Below are 23,443 nucleotides of genomic sequence, written 5' to 3' on the forward strand. Positions count from 1 at the left end.
ATATTCCTTTGGAATCTCCTTTGGAAGCTATCTTGTTTCCTATTGGACAACCATTTATGACAATATACTCTTGTAATAGCTTCATCAAAGGCCTAAGCTAAAAACGACAAAAGAGGTACATCTGTGGGTAGATAAAAGATTCCTCGAATACTCATTACAGAACAAACTAACAAATTCCTATAAACGATGCTATCTCATGATCACGAAGGTTATGAGAGGTGGTATAAAAAGGGGTGGTCATCTCTGTTGGCAAGGTACTCAATTTACATTATTTGAGCTTTATTCTCGTGCAAGCACTTCTTTGTTCTTGATTGTTCCATCCAAGACTATGCTAACTTGAGCATCGGAGGGTCTTGCTAGGGATCCCCTTCCCTGGTTTTTGATCACTAACTCTCTATTGGATTGTCGGTGTGTGTACAGGATTGCAAGGAAGCTTTGCCGAGAAGTAACAAGTCCTCCTCCAATCAACCATTCAACCATTGTCGCTAGCATGTCGTCTCTTTAGCTTTCAGATAGAATCAAATTTGGCATTGTCTGTAAAAATCTTCTCCTGAATCTGAGGCTTAGAGATGAAGAGGTGGCTGGTGAAATAACTGCATCCTAGGCTGATGGTAGAGTAAAAGTGATCGGCGATTGATAAGGTCGACTCAATGTTGTACTAGTGGTTTTTGCACAAGGAGATACAAAAAATGCGGGCTATGAGAAACTACCTAGTTGAGAGAGGGCCTCCTGTGTTGGACTGGCTCCTTGGAGGTATTGTTAGAAGGACGAGCGGATAAAGTTTGTTTAGAAGATTGTGCTTCCTCCTAGATGAACACTGTTGGAGATGAAGGTACAAGCACAGAGGGTGAGTCCATGGAAGATGCTCATCTTTTAGGAGCAAGGGCAAGGATAATCTTGCGCCATTTGCGTTTCCGCTTTGAAGAAGTTTCCTTCCCTGCAGGAGAGTCCTCGGGTATTCTTACAAGATCGGAAGGCACTTCTCCAGAGGCAACAACCACATTAGACTCAGTTGCATGACTGTCCGAGGCCCCACCAAAAGGGGCATCCAAGGGTAGACCCCGTTCAACTAACAGTTCCTGCCCCTTGAGGCAGAGCTTTTCAGTGGATAGGTCAATTGCTTCGACCAAGGATTTCCAAATATCATCCATTGCATAAAATTAAAAATATCTCAATTAGCAATAACGCAAGGCTTCAATTATTAAGACTTACCAAAAGAGCAGGATAGTTTCTTTTAGATGGGGCTTAGACCAAACAAATACAGAAAACTTTCATATAGCCACTTATAGATTTTGAAATGTTGATTGTTCAACTTGGGGAGGTAGGAAACATAGATTGGATCTTCCTTAAACTTTCTAGGATCAGGAAGAGGAGGAAAGGAAGATTGCCACTCGGTGGACCAGATAGCAGGATCAGGCATCTCCATGAAGAAGAAATGAGATTTCCAGCTTTTGTTTGAAGACAACATGTCCTCAAAGAAAACCGCCTTTGGTTGAGACTGGAAAAGAAAAGCTCCGGATTTTGATTTCTTGGGATAGGAAAAGAGATAAAGATTGCAGGGAGTAAGAGGGATGCCAAATAGATGAAACAACATGAACATCCTACACATATGTCGAAAGGTGTTCGGGACGAACTGTTGTAACGAGATATGGAAGTTTTGACTTACGACTGACAAAAAGGGATGGACAAAAAAGCAAAGGCCGGCTGCTAGCTGGTTGGAAAAGAAAGTGATGTGGTTGAGAGGAGGGTGATGAGGATGATAGTCCGAAGATAGAAGGGTGATATGATAATTATTGTGAATGACATATCTAGAGTGTAGGGGATCTCTATTAGAATCGTCAAAACTAGAAGTGGTGAAGGCATACTAAGGGCGAAGGATTCTTGAGCCATAAGAAAGGGTAAGAGAAGTAGAGAATGAATGACTTATTGATCATGTAAGGAAAGATTGAGGAATAAGGTTCACCAGAAGAAACATGGGAGAAGATGAAGTGCAAAGTGCTGAGGATGTCAACTGCTTAGGATTTTTATAAAGAGCGGTCTAATGGCAGTTGTTTGATTAAAATAGCATGCGCTTGAAGAGCCATTGATTTGCTGGGAAAGGCATGTCGTTGGGTCGCACAAAGTAGTGTGCGTTAGCACCCGCTTCGAGAGATAAGGAGTGATGCCACGTGGTGTCTACCATTATGATGGACATGACAATCAAATAATTTCGCTGCCCGAGTGCGTTTCAGCTTGCCCTTGGTACTTTTTCCTTGCTGAAGAGTTAGCCACCAACACACAGTTTTTGAAAAAATCGCTAAGTGCTGGGAGGCGCAAACAAGAGCATGAATGGTTGGATAACCCTAATAAAAAGAGGAGAGCGGGTGAAAATAGGACTTAGGTCTAGTCAGTCGGTGACACCTCCTTTGAATTGACTTGAAGGAGAGGCTAATGATATGGATTGTGATAAGTAGGTCCAGGAAATGATCTGGTAGTCAAGGTCAAGGTGACATGGTAGTCAAGGTCAAGGTGATGTGACAGTCAAACATATCATATGAATCTCTGATAAGATTTATGATGACATTCAATACATAACATAAAAGCTTAATGCAAGGATAAGCATAAGGATGGTCAGCCTTGTTAGTCGGCCGAGATATATTCAGTAAACAAGCAACAAATAACATTTTAATAACCTGTCAGAGTTGTCGGGAAATATTTCTTTGGAACCTCCTTTGAAATCTATCTTGTTTCCTATTGGGCCACTATTTATGATTGTTAGGATCCTTCGTACGGCTAGAGAGGGGGGTGTGAATAGCCGACCCCAATCTTTCTCGTTTCTTCCTACGATTAGGTTAGTGCAGCGAAAATACAACGTAGAAAGAAAACAGGAGAAGAAAGACAAACTATATAACAAGGTTCGGAGATGAACTCCTACTCCTCGGCGTGTCCGTAAGGTGGACGAAGCCTACCAATCCGTCGGTGGATGAGTCCCCGGAAACCCGGCTAATAGATACTCCTTGTGGGTGGAGAAACCTCACCACAATCTTTGCAACAGCAATAGGAGTACAAATAGGAACAAGAAAACAAGAACAGAAATGTAAACAACACTTGCTTGCCTTCTTGAAGTCAGCAGGAACCTGAAGCAGCTTCTCGGATCCAAGCCTAGCTAGAAAACCAAGAACAGAAGAAGCTTACGCGAAGCTTGAGCACCCAACGAGCTCAACAAAGCTCAAGAAGAAGAAGCAAAAGCTTGAGGAAGAGAACTTCCGAAGGAAGAAGAAGTAGCTCGGAGAATCAGAAGTCAGTAGCCCCTTTAAGAAGAAGAAGAAGAAGAGTTAGAACTGTCGCTGCACGGTAGAAGCCTCATCTCCTGATCGGTCCAGAGTCCTCTCGATCGGTCTTGGGGACCGATCAGACTGTGCTGATCGGTCCCGCACCGATCAGCACTCTTGAAGAACTTCGCTTCTGATCGTCTCTGATCGGTCTATGGACCGATCAGGTATGGATCGGTCCACGTGCCGATCCTCCTTTCTTTGCCTTCGTTCACTTTCGATCGGTCCGACCGATCAAGAACCTCGAAGCCATCGATCGTTATCGATCGGTCACCGGACCGATCGAGGCAAGATTTGGATCGATCCACTGATCGATCCAGAGCTTGGGTTTTGCCCAAACTAAGTTCCAAGTCTTCCAAACTAATATCCGGTCAACCTTGACCTATTGGTATCTCATGCTTAGCATCTGGTCACTCTCTTGACCTGCTAAGACTCCCTACCAAGTGTCCGGTCAATCCCTTTGACCCACTTGGACTTTTCTCTTCGTGTCAAGTATCCGGTCACTCCCTTGACCTACTTGACCTTCTCAACACCAGATGTCCGATTACCCTTGATCCAACTGGATTTTTCCTTGCCCGGCTTCACTCACTAGGACTTTCACCTAGCTTCACTCACTAGGGTTTTTACCTGGCTTCACTCACCAGGATCTCCAATCTGCCCGGCTTCACTCACCAGGACTTTCCAACTGCCTGGCTTCACTCATCAGGACTTTCTAACTGCCTGGCTTCACTCACCAGGACTTTCCCACTGCCTGGCTTCACTCACCAGGACTTCCACTTTCACCTAGCTTCACTCACTAGGATTTTCACCTGGCTTCACTCACCAGGACTTTCCACACTGCCTAACATCCCAGTTAGGACTTTCCCACTTGCCAAGCTCCCTGCTTGGACTTTTCCCGTGCCAAGCTCCCTGCTTGGACTTTTCCAGTGCCAAGTCTCCATACTTGGACTTTTTGCGTGCCAAGCTCCCTGCTTGGACTTTCCCAGTGCCAAGTCTCCATACTTGGACTTTTCAGGTCAACCAGGTCAATCCTTGACCTAGGGTTGGACCAATAAACTCCCAACCATCTATTCTTGTCTCACATCAAGAATAGAACTCTCTCACGAGTGTCAAACATCAACATGCAACTCAACTAGGTCAACCTTGACCTAAGGTTGCACCGACAATCTTCCCAAGTCAAACATCAAAATACAACTCGAGTCAAGTCACCTCGAGTCGGGTCAACCAGGTCAACCTTGACCTAAGGTTGCACCAACAATGACAACATACTCTTGTAACGACTTCATCAAAGTCCTAAGCCAGAAACGACAAAGGAGGTATATCTGTGGGTAGATAAAAGATTCCTTGGATACTCATTACACAACAAACTAACAAACTCCTACATACGATGCCACCTCATGATCACGAAGGTTATGAGAGGTGGAATAAAAAGGAGTCCTCTTCATTGGCAAGGTATGCAATCTACATCATCTGAGCTTTATTCTCACACGAGCACTTCTTTGTTCTTGATTCTTCCATCTAGGACCGTACTAACTTGAGCGTCAGAGGACCTTACTTGGGATCCCCTTCCCTATTTTTTGGTCACTAACTCTCTGTTGGATTGTCAGCATGTGCGCATGATCACAAGGAAGTTTCACCAAGAAGGAATAAGTCTTCCTCCAATCAACCATCCGGCCATCGTCACCAGCGCGCTATCTCTTCAGCTTTCAAACAGGATCACTCAACATTCAATGTAGGTGAGGGATGATGCTTCTATATAAAGGGAGACCATGGTCTTGAGCAAAGGAACACACACAGAAAGTTGAAGCTCTCCACCTACGTTCCCCCTTCTCCTCCTCTGTCGTGCTTATCTTGCTCGGCAGAATATCCGTGATAACAGTTGGGTACTTCTCAGTTCACTATGACCACCAGTACTTGGTGTGCATCACCGTTAACAGTTGTATCTTAGAAAATAGATGATTCAAGAAAACCTCGAAGCACAGTCGGAGGTGAGGTGAATCTGTTTCAAGGAAACTATGACCATCGTAGGCCTTGGTACACTCATCCGCTCAACCACTTCACTCGCTCGGCTACTCTATTCGCTCAGGTCGCTCTGTCACTCAGGCTGCCCTACCTTTTACTGTAAGGCAACTCTATCCGATCAGTCACTCAAACTGATCTGCCACTCGACCACTATACTCGGTTGGCTACTCTGCTTGATCGATCACTCAGACTGATTTGCTGCTCGACCACACTACTTGCGGCTACTCTGCCCGATCAGTCACTCAGACTGATTTACTGCTCGACCGCACTAGTCATAGCTACTCTTCTCTGCTCGGTTAAGTACTCGCTCGCTCGGCCTGATCTACTACTCTGCCCGCTCGGATGGTTTTCCCGCTCGGCTGACAAGCGCACTTGGTTGACGTGCCAGCTCTTGATTCAACTGCACTGCTACTCAGCCCTCTGATCAGCCGCTCTACTACTCTTCTTGCCCAGCCATTCAGCTGCTCTGCTCGATCAACCACTTTACAGTTAGCACTTGATAGAAACTAGCCCTTGCTAATAGTCTGAGATTATCTGTTCAGGTCATCTCTACATATAAGTTGAATTTAATTTGGTGTATTTAAATTCAGTTAATTTTCCTGAAATCTTTGACAGATTGTCTAACAATAATTAATGCATTTAATATTTTTAATGTCTTATTGATTTTCATATCATCCAAAATGTATAAATAGGGATGACGTGTTAAGTTTTTCATGAAGAGTTGTAGCAACAAGAAATCCAATACAAAGAAATAGAATGTGCTTCATAATGGCTTTTTCCCCTTAATTTCCTTACTTCTGTTTCTATCCCTTCTTTTTGTTCCTTCAATTTAGTATCAGAGGCTTCAGAGCCAAGTTCTTGTGTAGATGACGAGCTATGACATCCGCTGGACTTCAAAAGGTGCTAAAGCCCATCTTTTGGTTGTTTCTACTTTAACTGTTATATCTAACAAAAATAGCCAACAATATTGTTTCCCTTGTACCTTGGTTCAATGGTGAAATTTTGATTATTGGAGTACTCTTATGAAACTATGTCTTGAATCTCAAGGACTATGGAGTATTGTTGAAGCAGTAAATCTACTAGAGGATGAAGACCAACTCACTAAAGCACAAAGAAATATTTTAAAGAGCATGAAGCAAAAGGAAAGAAAGACTCTTTTTCAAATTTATCAAACGCTTGAAGTTCCAGTTTATGAAAGAATATCAAAAGTAATCAATGCTCAAAGAGCATGGGAGATTCTACAAACAACTTATTCTGGACAAGATCAAGTAAAATAGGTTTGTTTACAATCTCTACAAGCAAAATTTGAGAAGCTAGAGATGAAAGACAATGAAAAAGTCTCATAATACTTCACTCGAACTAGTTCTATTGTAAATTAGCGATTTAGATTTCTTCAAACTTGGTACCACTATGAAAGGTTGAGCGAGGAGAAGGTAGATATGGTGTCAAACTTTGTTTCTAATCATTGTCAATAAAGTTCTTGTGAAGTACTGGTTGACACGAAACAGTGCAACTGCTAGATTTCAATAAAGAACACCCCTCTCAAGTTTAAATTTACAAGAACAACAACACCAAATTTGTAAAGTCATAACTTAGAGTTAAAACCCAATTTAGAATCCTATTTGAAATTTTCAAGTACAACCTATAGATTTGAAACCCACAGTTGGATCTATCCTATTTGGATTTATGAAAAATCTCAACCATTAGGAAGGGTTGAACAAGGAGAAGGTAGATATGATGTCAAATCATGGTTATGATCAAGGAACAAAGTGAGCCTAGTATTGGGATATTAGGACTACATTGTGTTTGATATGGGATCATATCAGACCCACATTCTAGTGAAAACTTATTGTAACATTAGAGCACCTTCGAAGAGCCCTAAATATGACATGGAGGGCACCATTGGAGTCCTTTCAGTACGAAAAACCCATAGAATTTGAAATGGATGCAATCGAGCATGTCTAAGTTCATTACTGACTTTTGACTGAAACTCATTAATGGACCTAAGCTATTTGGATTTCTGTAAACTTGGTATCACTAGGAAGGGTTGAGTGAAGAGAAGGTAGATATGGTGCCAAACCTTTGTTCTAACCACTGTTAATGAAGTTTTGTGGTGTGCCAATTGGCATAGAATAGTGAGTAGCTGTATTTCAATGAACAACACCCCCTATCAAGTTTAAATTTACAAACACAACAATACCCAATTTTTATGGTCATAAATTAGAGTCGAAACCTAATTTACAAGTCTATTTGAAATTTTCAAGCATAGCCTATAGAGTTGAAATCCATGGTTGGACCTAGCCTATTTGGATTTCTAAAAAATTGCAACAACTAGGAAGGGTTGAGCAAGGAGAAGGTTAATATGATGTCAAATCTTGGTTGTGATCAAGAAACAAAATGAGTCTGGAATTGGGATATCACGACTACATTGGGCTTAATATAGAATAATATTAGGGCTAATGTGGGTCTCATATGATTCCATATTAGATCTAATGTGGGCCTGATATGTTCTATATCAGGTCCAATGTCAGTTTGATATTATCCTATATCAAACCCATGTTCTAGCGGAAACTTATCATAGCATTGGAGTACCTCAGGAGAGCCCTAAATATGCAATGGAAGGCACTGTTGGAGTCCTTGCAGCACTAGAAACCCATAGGACTTGAAATGAGTGCAATCAAACATGTCTAGATTCATTAGTGGTTTTGACCAAAATCCACTAATGAAAGCTATTTGGATTTCTACAAACTTAGAATCACTAGGAAGGGTTGGGCCAAGAGAAGGTAAATATGATATCAAACCTTAGTTCTAACCACTATCAATGAAGTTCTTATGGTATTCTAGTTGGCACGAAAAAGTGTAGCTGCTCAATTTTAATAAACAATACCCCCTGTCAAGTTTAAATTTATAAGCACAAAAATACCCAATTTACAAGCCTATTTAAAATTTCAAGCACAACCTATAGAGTTGAAACCCACGGTTGGACCTATCTTATTTGAATTTCTGAAAAATCATAATCGCTAGGAAGGCTTGAGCGAGGAGAAGGTAGATATGGTGTCAAGCCTTGGTTGTAATCAAGGAACAATGTGGCTATGGTATCAGGATATCAGGATTATATTGGTCCTGATATGGGATGATATTAGGCCTAATGTGGGCCTGATATGATATCCTAGAAGAAACTCATCGTAATGTTGGCACACCTTCGGAGAGCCCCAAATCCATTTTATTTCTTGATCACAACCAAGATTTGACATCATATCTACATTCTCCTCGCTCCTAACGGTTGTGATTTTTTAGAAATCCAAATAGGATAGACCTAACTATGGGTTTCAACTCTACAAATTGTGATTGGAAATTTCAAATAGGATTGTAAATTAGATTTCAACTCTAAGTTATGACTTTAAAAATTGGGTGCTATTGTGCTTGTAAATTTAAAGTCGATAGGGGGTGTTGTTCAATGAAATCGTCCAGCTGCATTGTTCCGAGCCAAGTAGCACACTACAAGAACTTCATTGATAGTGGTTAGAACCAATATTTGACACTATATCTACATTCTCCTCACTCAACCATTCCTAAAGATACCAAGATTGTAGAAATTCAAATAGCCTACATCCAACAATTGGTTTGGATCAAAATTCACTGATGGACCTACACAAGTTTGATTGCACCCATTTAAAGTCTTATAGATTTTTAAAAAATTACAATCATTAGGAGCGAGGAGAATGTAGATATAATATCAAATCTTGGTTGTGATCAAGAAATAAAGTGAATGTGGTATTGGGATATCAAGACTACATTGGGCTTGATATGAGATCATATCAGGCCCAACATAGGCCTGATATGACCCATATCAGGCTCACGTTCTAGCTGACAATTATCGTAACATTGGAGCACCTCCAGAGAGCCATAAATAAGTAATGGAGAGCACCTTTCTAGTCATTGTAGCACTAGAAACCCATATGACTTGAAATTGGTGCAATCGGATATGTATAGGTCCATTAGTCGATTTTGACTAAAATCCACTTATGGACCTAAGATATTTGGACTTCTACGAACTTGGTATCACTAGGAATGGTTGAGTATGAAGAAGATAGATATGGTGTCAAACCTTGGTTCTATCAACTTTGAATGAAGTTTTTATGGTATACTAGTTGGAATGGAATAGTACAGGTGCTGGATTTCAATGAACAACACCACGTCGAGTTTAAATTTACAAGCATAATATCAAACAATTTTTGAAGTCATAACTTAGAGTTGAAATTCAATTTACAAGCCTATTAAAAAAATTTGAAGCACACATTGTAGAGTTGAAATCCATGGTTAGACCTAGACTATTTGGATTTCTAATAAATCTCAACTGCTAGGAAGGGTTTTGTTTACAAAACATAGATATGGTGTGAAGTATTAGTTTTGAGTAATGTGGTGTTATTTGAAACAGAGTTTTAAACAAGATAATCCTTTTATGGCTTGCTAGGATTGACTTACATTGACATTTTTCACCTATCAACACTTCTGTGCCAATCACTTTTTACTGATCAGTACCATTATGCTAATTTGAATATTGTGATTTCTATTTGGCTAGGCAATCATGTTGTTATTCTTGTTGTTGGGGTTGCAAGGTTCCAAATAAAATCTCACATTAAAAATACATGAGAAAGATATCTCCATTGGTATGCGTCCTTTTCAGTAAAATCTAAAAATAAAACCATGAGAGTTTAGACGTAAAGTGGACAATATCATACCATTATGGAGATATGTAATTTCTTTTGGTCCTAACAATTGGTATAAGAGTCCGGACTGTCAGAAGGTCTAACCACCGACTATGCATAAGAGCTGTTGTCTAATTGAGCCATGTGAGTAGAATATTGACCTTGAACAAAGGAAGTGGAGGCTCCGTGTTCAGATCAAGAGGATCAAACACCAAGTAGGAAGTCTTGGTGGATAGCCAGAAAGAGAAGCCCTAGTTACGGCTAAACAATGAAGGTTTAGTAAATCAGTTAGACTAAAGAACAAGAAAGTCTTAGTAGGTCGGGTGGATCGAGGGACAGAAAGACCTAGTAGGTCGATTGGATTGAAGGGCAGGAAGACCTGGTGGGTCGAGGATCGGACATCAAATAGATAGACTTTATGCTTGAGGGGACCCTGTGGTCCTTCATTTGAGGGGGGATTGTTGGGGTTGTAAGGTTGCAAGGTTACAAACAAAGTCCACATTGAAAACACAGAGAAATATCATAGGCTTATAAGAGAAAGATATCTTCATTGATATATTTTAGGTAAAGCCCAAAAATAAAATCATGAGTGCTTAGGTCCAAAGTGGACAATATTATATAATTATGGAGATATGTGATTTCTTTTGGTCCTAACACCTGTGACCATTTGGTATGCATTTCTTATATCATAAATAACACTATCTATTAAACAACCAATACTATATACTTAGATATAAATATAACAACACTTTACACAATTATAACTTTACATTCCTACCCAATTATGTTAATTACAACACTATGGATGTACTACATACAAAGATATAAAAGTAACAATACTCAACACAATTATAGCTTTACATTCCCTCTTGAATTATTTTTCATACAACACTATGGATAATTAATCTAATATTTTTCATAACCTATCCTTCAAAATTGATACTATTACATCAATTATAATTTTTTCCATGTCTCCTTGTTTGAAGTCCATCTTCAGATCATATAGTAGACATCAAATGTATTGCATTACAAAGAAGTCATAGTCAAAGTTGTAAATAACATCAACAATTTAATATACTAATTTTATATTCATACTATTTTTCATTTACTTACCTGCTTCTTGTTGTGAACATTCTACTATGAGAGAGACCCACTAGTCCAAGGTATGATGACTTACCAAATATGGATAAATAGCAGCAAGTTGCTCACGAGTATATTATTTTAACTTTGATACTTGTAAGAATGAATAGGAAATTAAAAATATACATCAACTAGAATTTATACTGCAATACTAATATACACATAAATCTTGGATGCTCACCGATGCTTCAAAATCATATTTTAATTTACAGCCACTTGCAAGAGTTGTAATGATTGAAAGTCATTATTTTGATGTCCACTGACAACAAGTGAAAATGTACCTTATTAGTGGACAAAGGTATAAAAATATACCTAACACATTCATCTTCCATATCAATCTTTATCACTTGTTGCATGACAAACTTTCTTGAGGATTTTATTGTTAACTACAAATATGTAAAGGTATACATACTTAACTAAATAAAAAAAAAAATTATAATATTATATATTCTTTAATCATTTACACTCCTTACTATAAAGAAGGTTGACCTGTTAGAGTATATACTAAAAGCCTAGCTTTTTTTAAACATTTATTTTGAAATAAAAGAATCACATTGGTCAAATGTCTACATTTATATGCTAAGTGTAGTTGTTTAATTAATTTATATTGTAGATAACATGGTGTGTGGTGTCACACATAGAAGATCATGTTATCAGTTCATTATAAATTATAAACAGTAGCTCACGACTAAGATGGATAGGAACAAACCATTGGAATAGTCGTAGTGTAATTTGATATTAGTTTATCTTGACTATAAAATTACATTAGTACACTCTGAGTGTATTGAGCAGGACCATTTAAGGTAAGTTCTTTTTATACTGACTGTATAAAAGAACAAGACCTTTGTTATTATGGAAGTGTGTGCTCTTAATCATGATATAATAACAAGCACATATACTCAATATTCATTTCTTTAATTTATCAAAAGGTGCGATTTAGTTCGATAAATTAATAGACCCGATAAGTTGGGAAATGATATTACTTATATGGTGTATTGTTGATTATAGAATGAAACTATGTCCTAGTAATCTATGTTGATAATGCCCCCAAGAGGAGCTCATAAGGATAGTCATGTAAACTCTGCAGGTGGACTTAGTTCGACATGACAATAAGGTTGAGTGGTACTACTCTTGGAGTTAGATATTAATTAAGTGAGTTGTCAGTAACTCATTTAATTAGTGGACATTCGATATCTTAAACACAGGAAAATTAACACACTCATGATAAGAAGGAGCTCATATAGTAATATGAGATTGGTGCGGTAGTTCAATAATAACTCTTTAGTGGTATGAGTTATTATTGATGAACTCGAGTTGGGTGTTCGGGGCGAACACGGGAAGCTCAAGTTCATCGGGAGACCAAAACCAATTCCTCCTCTCGGTCCCTGTTGTAGCCTTTTAGTTATAAAGTATTATACTCACATATACCCACCTTCTTACCCACCTTAAGGTGGCCGGCCAAGCCTAGCTTGGAGCCCAAGCTAGGGTCGGCCAAACCAAGGTGAGTTGGTTTCAAGAGGTGGCCGACCCTAGCTTGAACCCAAGCTTAGGTGGTCGGCCACAATAAAATAAAAGGGATTTTATTTTTTAAAATCTTTCCTTATGTGGAAGCCATGATTTAAAAGAGAGTTTAAAAATTAAATCTTTCCTTTTAAAGTTTCTACAAAGGATTAAGAGAAAGGTTTGATATCTTTCCTTATTTGTAGTTAAAAGGAATATTTTAATTTTGAAGAAAACTTTCCTTTTTGGAAATCATCCACATGTTTTAATAAAGAGATTTTAATTTATAAAAGTTTCCTTTTATAACCAATCATAAAGGGAATTTTAAAGAGAAATTTTATTTTAAAATTTCCGAAAATAATTTAGAAAGTTTTAATTTTGTGTTTAAAACTTTCCTTGTTTGGAGGATTTGAGGTGGCTAGCCAATAGAAACAAGAAAAGGAAATTTTAATTAAATTTTCCTTTCATTGGCAAGGAAATTAAGGAAGTTTTAATTAAACTTTCCTTATTTGCCATGACCAAGGAATATAAAAGAGAGGGTAGAGATGCCTCACCTCATAACAATACATCTATTATTTCCTCTCCTCTCTTCCTTGGTGGTGGCCAGCCCTCATCCTCTCCTCCTTTTCTTCTTCTTTGGCCGGCGACATCAACTCTCTAGGAGACTCTTGGTGGCCGTATTATTCTTGGAGAAGTAGAGAAAGGAGACTTTGTTTCTTTGCATCCCTTGGAGCTTGGTTGGTGGCCGAAGACCTTCATCTCTAGGAGATTCTTGGTGGCCGATGTAAAATACGGTGCCCAAATAAGGATTTAAATAATAAGATTATTTGACCAATAATTTTATTGGAATTTTTAGAAATTTTTCTAGAATTAATCGGAGCTCGTATGACGTATTTAGAGGGGATGCATTAATGGGCCCGCTAAAAGCCTGTTTGGATATCCCAATTAAGTGGGAGTTGATTGAGAAATTAATCTAGGGCTTGATCAAAAATACCTAAGTTTATAAATTCCTTTCTCTTATTATTCCCGTGCCCTAGCTCCCTCACCCGCCGAACTCCATCTTCCCCAAACCCATCGCCGACACCGTCGCCCTCCCTGTCCTCGTCCTCGCCCGAGTCCTCACCCTCATCGGTCTTCTTTCTCTCACGCGAGCACCAATTGGTTTCCCCTCTCGCGATTGCCTCACCAAAACCGCCGACCCCTTTCTTCCTCGCGCGCGAGCACCGAAGCAGCCGACGATCTCCTTCCTTACCTCACGCGGGCACTAAGCGACCTCCCTCCCGTGAGACCTCACAGACCACAACCGCCGATCCTCTTCCCTCCGTGCTGTGCCCCAACGGATTTGAACGTTGATTGAAGATGGGGGACACGATCTACATAAATAGGCGGGTACTTCTTGCTTTGTTTTCTTTTAGTACCTGGACATTGGTGAATGAATTATTTTGGTTAAGGACTGTTTACCTTGACTCCACTCTTATTTTTCCTGCGCTTGATACTTCCACGTGATCTTTGAGATATTCGTTTCCATATCTATACAGTCTCTTGTTGTTGTCCATGATCGGTAGCAGATACTAGATACCATGTTTGTATGCTTTGACTGTTGCTTATTTATGTATGATATTGAGTATGCTGGCTTCATGTAGCATACCCGTTTCTGCTTATATATATATATGATGACTGTTGCTTATTTATGTACGATATTGAGTATGCTGGCTTCATGTAGCATACCCATTTCTGCTTATATATATATATGATGACTGTTGCATTGTTCGCATCATGTCATTGCATGCATACCGCATCCTCGGTCACTCGAGAGAGTGGTAGCTGGAGTTGATGTTGCTCGTCCTGTCGTGCCGCACTCGGCCACTTGTGTGAGTGGTAGCTGGAATACGAGCAGCAGGGACCCCCTTCGCTGTGTAGCTAGTTAGCTACTTAGCACCTGTCCATCCGGTCACTCGCGGGAGTGGCGGCCTTTGGGTGGTACAGTTGTCATTGATCCGACCTCTCGACCATACAGGGGTCATGGTGCAGAGAGGTGGGCGGGGTGACCATCCGTGCATACGCTATTATTATGCCTGCTTTGGTTGCTGCTGTTTACTTATGTTGTTATTGCTTACTTATACTGTTGTGGTATATTTATGTTGCCATTGCGTCTTGTTGTTGTTCGCTTACGCTGATATGCTGTCTTATGTTGAGATATGCTCACGTTGTAGGTGGTTAAACCTTGGTTTATTAATTGGAAATGTTTATATATCTTACCCATTACCTCTGTAGTTATGAGTAGTACTGTAGCAGATTAGTACCATTTCTGACTTTCTATATCTAGCCTAGGATAGGGTTTCAGGTATGAGCATTTGTTTTGATTCTATTTTAGTCTATGCTATTTCCTCTTATGAGACTGTATACTTTTGGCACTTTCTATCTGTATATTATGTTCATGCATTATCTTTCCTTACCCGCTGAGTTCCAATACTCACCACCCCACAAAAACGGTTTTCTTCTGCCAGGTAACAGATAGATGAGTCATGGATGCTTGGAGAGATGTCGGCTGCCAATCCTGGGTCCTACGTCACGCTCGAGGATAGTTTTCGTTTCGGATTTGTTATCGTTTGGGGTGGTATATTGATTTTGTGTATTTTATTTTTTTCAACAAGTCGAGGTGAATTTTGGGTCAAGTCTGTGATGACAGGTAATTTTTATTAGTGTCGTTGTTGGTTTTACGTCCGTATCATTTTATGTCTTCCGCTGCTGTGTGTTTATTTTGTTCCAGCTAAGTGGACTGATGATATAAACTGCGTGGTTGTGTTTTATTCATTTGTGGCCAGCTATGTAGGCTGCGTATATTAACTGCGTGGTTATGTTGTTTGTATTTTGTGTATATATCCCAGCCGAGTGTGGCTGATGTATATTCTGTATGTAGTAATGTTTCAGATTGTCATTCGTACAGGGGAGATACTGCCGAAATTTCTTCGGACAGGGACTCCTCTGGGGCGTGACAACCAAAACTTGCAAGGAGAAGGAAGCTTGGGTGGATTCTCGTCTCGGTAGATCGTCGCCCACACAACGTCCGAGATAAGAAGAGGAATACGACAGAAGATCGTGAGGTCTATATACTATAAAAGGTATAACTAGTTATTAGTTTCCGCATCATAACTAGTTCATCCTTTTATTTAGATCTTGAAATACCAAACACAAGAGGCTAATGAATCTAGGTTATCAGATTTATGTTTTCGATTTTGTGTTTCTCTTGCTTTTTCGAATTTGTGATTCGATTGTTCTTTTTGGTTAAACCTAGGGTTACTATAAGGAAATTAAATATTGAATTTCATTGAAAGGATTTGTCTAGGAAGTGGTGGATGCTCCCATACCCAAGAAGGCCTAGTGCCTCACCATGTTTAACTTGGAAGCCGATCTCTGAAATTAATATTTAATTGAATTTGTAACATGGGTGGATTTGGATCAATAATGTTAAGCATCGTTTGCGATCCAAGTCTAAACCTCTAAGAACAGATAAGTTGAATTTGGAATCAATAATGTTAAGTTCTGTTTGCGATTCCAAATTTAATTTCTAAAGAACACAATAGGTTGTTAGGAATGGTTCAGGACTTGTACAAAATTTTTGTACATGGGAACCGATACGATATTCCCAGTAGCAACCAACATGAACAATATATAGACTTATTATATAACCTACCAGACGAAGATGACCCCCTAAATAAAATTTTACAATAGGTGTCAATTAACTCTCCTTATTGTAAAACCTCTTCATTCACACTAGATAAGAAGGAAGACATAGTTAAACCAAAAGATGGTTTCTCCCGAAATAATTCAGTTGTAAATCTGTAAAGTAAATTAATTATTATAAATCAGGAAAATAAATTAAAGACCCAGATAATTATCTTAACTTGTCACTTAATTAGATAAACTATGTAATTCAGAATTCAGACTACTATACTTTAAGTTCTTCAATTGTTTTAACAAGTAGGTCACATCTTTTTCTTATTTTTTCTTCTTCAAAATCTTAAATTGCTTCTTGACAAACAATGACCATAAACATAAAACACATTTAATTAATGATTTAAATCAAATGACTAAAACTACTTTATATGCAAATATATAGTTACAACAATGGGTTGTTTCCTCATTTTGTTAAGCTGGGCAATCCTAGTTGCCACCTTCTCTGTATCTTCTTCAGAATTGCCTTCCATAATTATGATAGTGTCTCTTTCTTCTTCCATATCATTCCCATCAATGTTTCCTTTCCCCTTCTACACAACATCAAGTTCTTATACAAAATTTTCACCCTCTCCTTATGCTAAAATGTTCTCTACAAGCTCACATATTTGTATCTTACTCCGCTTCCTCATAGGTAAAAACTAGATCCATAGTGGAATATCATTGAAGTATCCCTATAATCATAGTGGCTTTGGTCACGTCCTCTCTTACTTCTTATTCCTAAAGAAACTAGTTCAAGATGAGGATCGACTACAGGGTCGCTTAATTGAGCCTGCATACCTTTATTTTCTATTATTTCTAGTAATTCTTTCACCCTTTCATTCAGATACATGTTCTCCAATGTTAGCTCCTTGATTCAGTTTTGAATGATGCAATTACAACATTCCTTATTACATTGGTTTCCAGCTTTTATGTTATCTAATTATGATGTCTCCATTGGACGTGGAACGCCATTAATGAAATCAAGGTTCTCAGCCAATATTTTTTCATATTGGGTAAGGATTAGTTCAATCATAATCTGTCAAATTATAAAAATAAATCTTTAAAATTGAATATTAACCTAAGTCAGGTGATAGTTTTCAATATTTATCTCTTTAGGTGAGACTCAGTCAAACTAGACCCTCACTTACTAACATGTGAAGGCATATTCCTCCACTTGTTTATTCATGCTTCTTCAATATTGTATGGTTTTTGAATTGGGACATGCTCTAAAAATCATGCCTGATTCATCATAACAAGTGTTACATATTCATAAATGTCCATAAAATATTATCACATTTAACATAAAAATAAACTTAGCCAAAAGATTGACAAATTCCTTTAGGTAAAGGAGTGTGGTATTAGAGTGATATGTCTGAGTTGATAAAAATAAATTTTTATTCTTAGATAATTTTGGAGTCATAAATTGATAGATGACTTCAACCCAATTGAATCTATCAAGATTGTCAAAATAATCTATTATATCTTCAAGACCTAAAGGAACCTTATATATACTAGAAGAAAATAAGACACAAATAAATATATACAAAATATAAAATTTGCAAAATAATAAAACATCATCATCTATTTCAACTCTATTAGAACAAAATTTACGCAACTCCTCAATTCTTGATCTAGTAAGTTCTTTTTTATTTGAGAAGTAAGAAAGAGATCACCTAATGCTTTAGTTGAATTGATAAGAACTGAATTGCTCTACTGAAGGCAATTGGTACACCTAAAAAATTAAAATGATTAGTTATCTTCTACGACATGTTGGGCATGATATAGGATAATATCAGACCCATGTTAGACTTGATATGAGATCATATCAAACCCTTTGTAGTCATGATATCCCGATACATAGCCATATGTTGACCAAAATAAAAAATATTAAGTTTCTCAAACTATTTGGTTTTACTATAGTAATTACTACCTCGTGCTTAAATTTCACAACTATAAGTTGCCTAAGAATCTAAAGGTTTGAGATGTTGAATCCCAATTTTGAAATATATTGACCAGTATACCATAGATATGCTGCATATCTTATATATCCAAGAAACATCAAAGGGGAGATGTTTGATCATCGCTATATATCGACCATATAAAATATCAGATCCAGGATGCCTTCTTTTCATTGTGGATGCTCAAAAAAATTGTTAAAGTGACCTAACACACTATTTCAATGTAGTTTCTACCCAATATCAATTGAAGCCTACAATTTAAAAATTTTAAATTATTAACAACTAAATTCAAACTACTATAACTTTTTCAAATCCATATGCACATTGTTCTGAATATATTCAGCAGTAGTATTGTTTTGACCTAGTTAGGTCATATGAGCTTTTAAGGTGAACATGTCTATGATACATACCTTTACGGATGATTAAGAAACAAAGACTAAAACACTCATCTCACCTTCTTGTGCTGCAAAAGGTTGGAACCGCCAACCCAGCGGCCCCCTCAACCCAGCCCCACAAGTATGAGAGGGAGTAAATCACGGTGAATACGGGCCCAGCTATGACATGGCGGTCTCAGGTGTTTAGCACGGACAGATATTGATGTTATCGCATTTGCTGCCGCAGACCCTCGACCTCTCGACTCATGCTGCAAGAATCCATGTCATAACCAGTTGATCCCGCCCGTGGGGGCCTCATCTCACCTTCTTGTGCCATTATGAAAGGAGAGTATTAATGACAAACAAAACACTAAATCGTTAACAACATAGAGTCGACCAATGTGGATTTCATCAAAAACCCTTGACACCACCTGAGAGGGACACACGAATATACTTGTGAAGGCTTTCGGTGGGGGGACAATCTCGCCAACTAAAAAAATTGCCAAATTTTTATAATCAGAGATCTAAGATCTAGAAGAAATTAGGTTTGCACACGTCGACAGAGGGAGGGAGAAAAATGTTGATTTTACAGGTATCTGAATCATCGAAATTATTTTTAAATCAAAACTATTCAAATATGTCTCAGATACCTTAAAAAATGACGTTCAAGAAGGGAGGTTGATGGTAGGGATAGAAAAGGAAGAACAGATAATTAAGCACGTCTTTTAATAATTACAAAAATCTAGTATACGTTTTAGTAAATTTTAAAATCTATGTGCATCCTTCAATAAAATCTTGTTTAATATATGGTTTTAGAAATTGCACAAAGAATTATTTGTGTTAAAGCAGCTAAGACTGATGTGATAAGCAGTAAAGCAGTCACCCTTTTAACATATGGTTTTAGAAATCGCACAGTGTTAAAGCAGCCTTATGACTGATGTGATAAATAGTCAATTCAGAAGCCATATAAATCAGATCCACTTTAAATTGGCAATTATAATCATTTTAAATGAATTCGAGTCTAATGATTAATATGCTATCTTACATATTTACTAAATGGAATATAAATGCCGTAATGATTGGCACCACACCCTCCTTATCTTCGTACTCTTTATACTTGCCGTTAGATTAAGGAAAAATTTGCATGTAGTCCCCATTAACAAACACAATATTATATGTACTCCTCATTATAAAAAATCTTTCTTTTCACTCCCTAGTTTAATATACTTATCTAATTGCCCCTGATATTTTAAGTATAAAAAATCTAAAAATGAGTATAAATCCTCTTAAATTCAGTACAATTAAATTAGAATCTAGTATATTTTCTATCAAATTGAGTACGATTCTTTTTCCACCTCAATTGGATGGAAAATATACTAGATTTTCTTTAAATGGTACTCAATTAGATGTAAAATATAGTAGATTTTCTTTAAATGATATTCAATTGGATGAAAAATATATTAGATTTTTTTTTTCAAATGGTACTGAATTTAGGAAGAATTATATTAAATAGGAAAAAAGTCGTACTCAATTTAATAGAAAATATACTCGTTTCTAATTTAAAATGCTGAATTTAATAAGAATTATACTCATTTTAGACTATTTATACCTAAAATATATGAAGAACAATTTTAATTAAAAATATACTCGAATATACTAGATTTTCTTTAAATGATACTCAATTGGATAGAAAATATACTAGATTTTTTTAAAATTATACTCATTTTTGGATCTTTTGTACCAAAAAAATCTGAGGGACAATTAGGTCATAATATTTGCATGAAGGAATTGAAGCAAATAAAACTCTACATGCAGAGAATGAAAATAAAATTTTTTATAAGTAAGGATTACATGTAAAATTCAAGTTCTGATTGAATATTTTTCTCTACTTTATTCTTACATTAACTATGTCGCATTGCACCTTTAGTTATTGTCACTTTGACAGCCCGCCATAATATCACATCATTGTCAGAAAGTAATTTTGGAAAAACACTTAAAGTTATGAGCATCTGATCAGCACAAAGATGCTAGGTACCACATCTTTACCTTGCATATTCAATCTTTACCTTGCATATTCAATTATCAGCAAGCTTTTAAGCTTTTGAAGAGCATCAGATGGAACAGGATGCAAGACCGGTTGGAAAAATATAAATGAAAATACAATTGGTAGGTTGTTAGGTCCACATTGGATAAGTGATAATACGACTGATCTAGATTATACTAATTCAAAAGATTTTTATTGGAATGATATTGTACGCAGCTAGCGGACCATGATCATGACACAAATGTCTATGTGAACCAGTTGATGATTGCTGTCAGAATTCATTTTTGCTTGCTCGAGTCCGAGTATCACTGGAAAGCATGCTGCAAAATCCATATGCATGTTCAAGTGTCACGTGTTGGTGTTACATATGCTTTTGCATGCAAGACATATGTCACAGCATGCCTACTCAAACTGCCGCATGTTGCTACAGATTGCATGGCATGTTGAGCGGTTATTCACGGTAAAGGCATTTCTAATCTTTATAAGCTTGTGCAGATGAGAGACATGAGAATGAGAAATCACCGTGAGTAGACGAGTGAAAATTTTGAGTCGTTTTTAACGCGGAAGAGAAGCAGAGAGAAGGTGTCCGAACGAGAGGGCAGACCCTCTCGTTTCTTCCTCTATTTTCTGTGGACCAATTTTTCATTCGGCAGATACTCATACTCATGCTCAGTTCACCTAGTCAATCTGTACTAGATTGTATCATGGTCTCACTATTTTATCCTGAAAAATAGAAGTCCAAGTGTAACCTCTTAGTACCGTCAGAGGGGACTAATTTATTTTAAGGAGACTGTCTCATTACAAGACTTGACGTCTTTGTTTTTTGGGTGACACTCCTCACACAACTCGAACTTAGGCTCCGAGTTTGTTTAGCGTTCGTCTCGAACCTTCAACATTAGCTTCATTGATTCAACACTCGGAGCACTTGCTCACTTGACAAATTCTCTCATCGGTGTTTCGACAAATTCCCTCTTTGACTCGAACTTGAGCAACTCCAAATGACATTGGTGATCGGCTTACTCAGCCAGGTCAACAGCTTGAGATTATCAGCGATCAAGCCATCTTGATGGATAAATAAGTAATGTCTCTATGGTAAATTATGGATAGAGATCCAACAATCTTAAAACAGATTCATTCTATTAAGATGACGGTAGAAGATGTTGAGATACAACAAGCTCAACATGTGTCGGTCTCTTCTGCTCTGATTGGAAATGTTCCAATCAATCATCGGGGAAAATCAGAGAAGTTTACTAGATTGAACTTCAAGTGGTGGTGGTAGAAGATGCTCTTCTACCTAATCACACTGAACCTGACACGATCTTGACTAAGGAACCTCTCAAATATATTGAGGGTGTAAATGAAGTGAAACCATCATTGCGGTCGACAAATGGAACGAGTTTGAGTTTCTATGTCAAAACTATATTCTCAACAATCTTGCCGACTTGTTGTACATTGTGTACTGTGAGAACAAAATGATAAAATAATTGTGGGAGTCATTGGAAAAAAAATACAAATAAGAAGATGCTGGGGCTAAAAAATTCATTGTTGGTCGCTTCCTGGACTAAAAGACAGTTAACTTTAAGTCAGTGATCAACCAAGTCCAGGAGATTCAGGTGATCTTGTAGGAGATTCACTCAGAAGGCATGACGTTGAGTGAAACCTTTCAGGTGGCATCAATCATTGAGAAGCTACCGTCTAGCTGGAAGGACTTTAAAAATTATCTGAAATATAAGTGAAAGGAGATGAATGTAAAAGAACTTATTGTAAGAATTCGAATTGAGGAAGACAATAAGAGTTCAGAGAGAAAACTGTTCTCTTGGACAACTATAAAAGTCAACATGGTCGAGAACGATCCAAGCTTGAAATGGAAGAACCCAAAATCTTCCAAGATAGCACCAAAAGGATACAATTTCAAGAAAAAAAATCTTAAGGAAATACTACAACTGTAATTAAGTTGGTCACAAAGCTTTAGAGTATGAAAATCGAAGAAGCAGGAGGCTAACTTGAATGAGAAACCAGACATGAACCTCTGTGTCATGGTCTCTAAAGTGAACTTGATAGGTTCCAACCCGCGATAATGGTGGATTAATATCGGTGCCACCATACATGTTTGCTGCAACAAGGAGTTACTCTACAATTCTAAAGAAGTTAAAGATGGAGACAAGTTGTTTATGGGTAATTCAGCAACCTCGGACATTAAGGGTTAAGGGAAAATGGTGTTAAATATTACCTTTGGCACGGAGCTGACTCTGAACAACGTATTGTATGTTCTAGAGATTAGAAAGAATCTAGTATCTGGATCACTTTTCTACAAGCATGGGTTCTGAATTGTGTTTGAGTCAGACAGGGTTGTGCTGTCAAAACATGAAATATTTATAAGAAGATGCTATGTAAATGATGGGCTATTTAAGCTCAATGTAATGACTATTTAGCCTAAAATAAATAAAGTCGAAAGTTCTTCTATATATATACATATATATACATGAGTCTTCTAGTTTATGACATGGTAGACTAGGACATGTTAATTATACTATTTATATAAATTAAATAATATGCAAAGCATACCTACATTCTACTTTGAGCCGAAACAAAAGTGTGAAACTTGTGTTGAAGAAAAATTAACAAGGTCATCCTTTCAACATATTGAAAGAAGAGCTGAACTACACAG

Source organism: Zingiber officinale, chromosome 11B, assembly GCF_018446385.1.
Source record: "Zingiber officinale cultivar Zhangliang chromosome 11B, Zo_v1.1, whole genome shotgun sequence".
Lineage (NCBI taxonomy): Eukaryota > Viridiplantae > Streptophyta > Magnoliopsida > Zingiberales > Zingiberaceae > Zingiber > Zingiber officinale.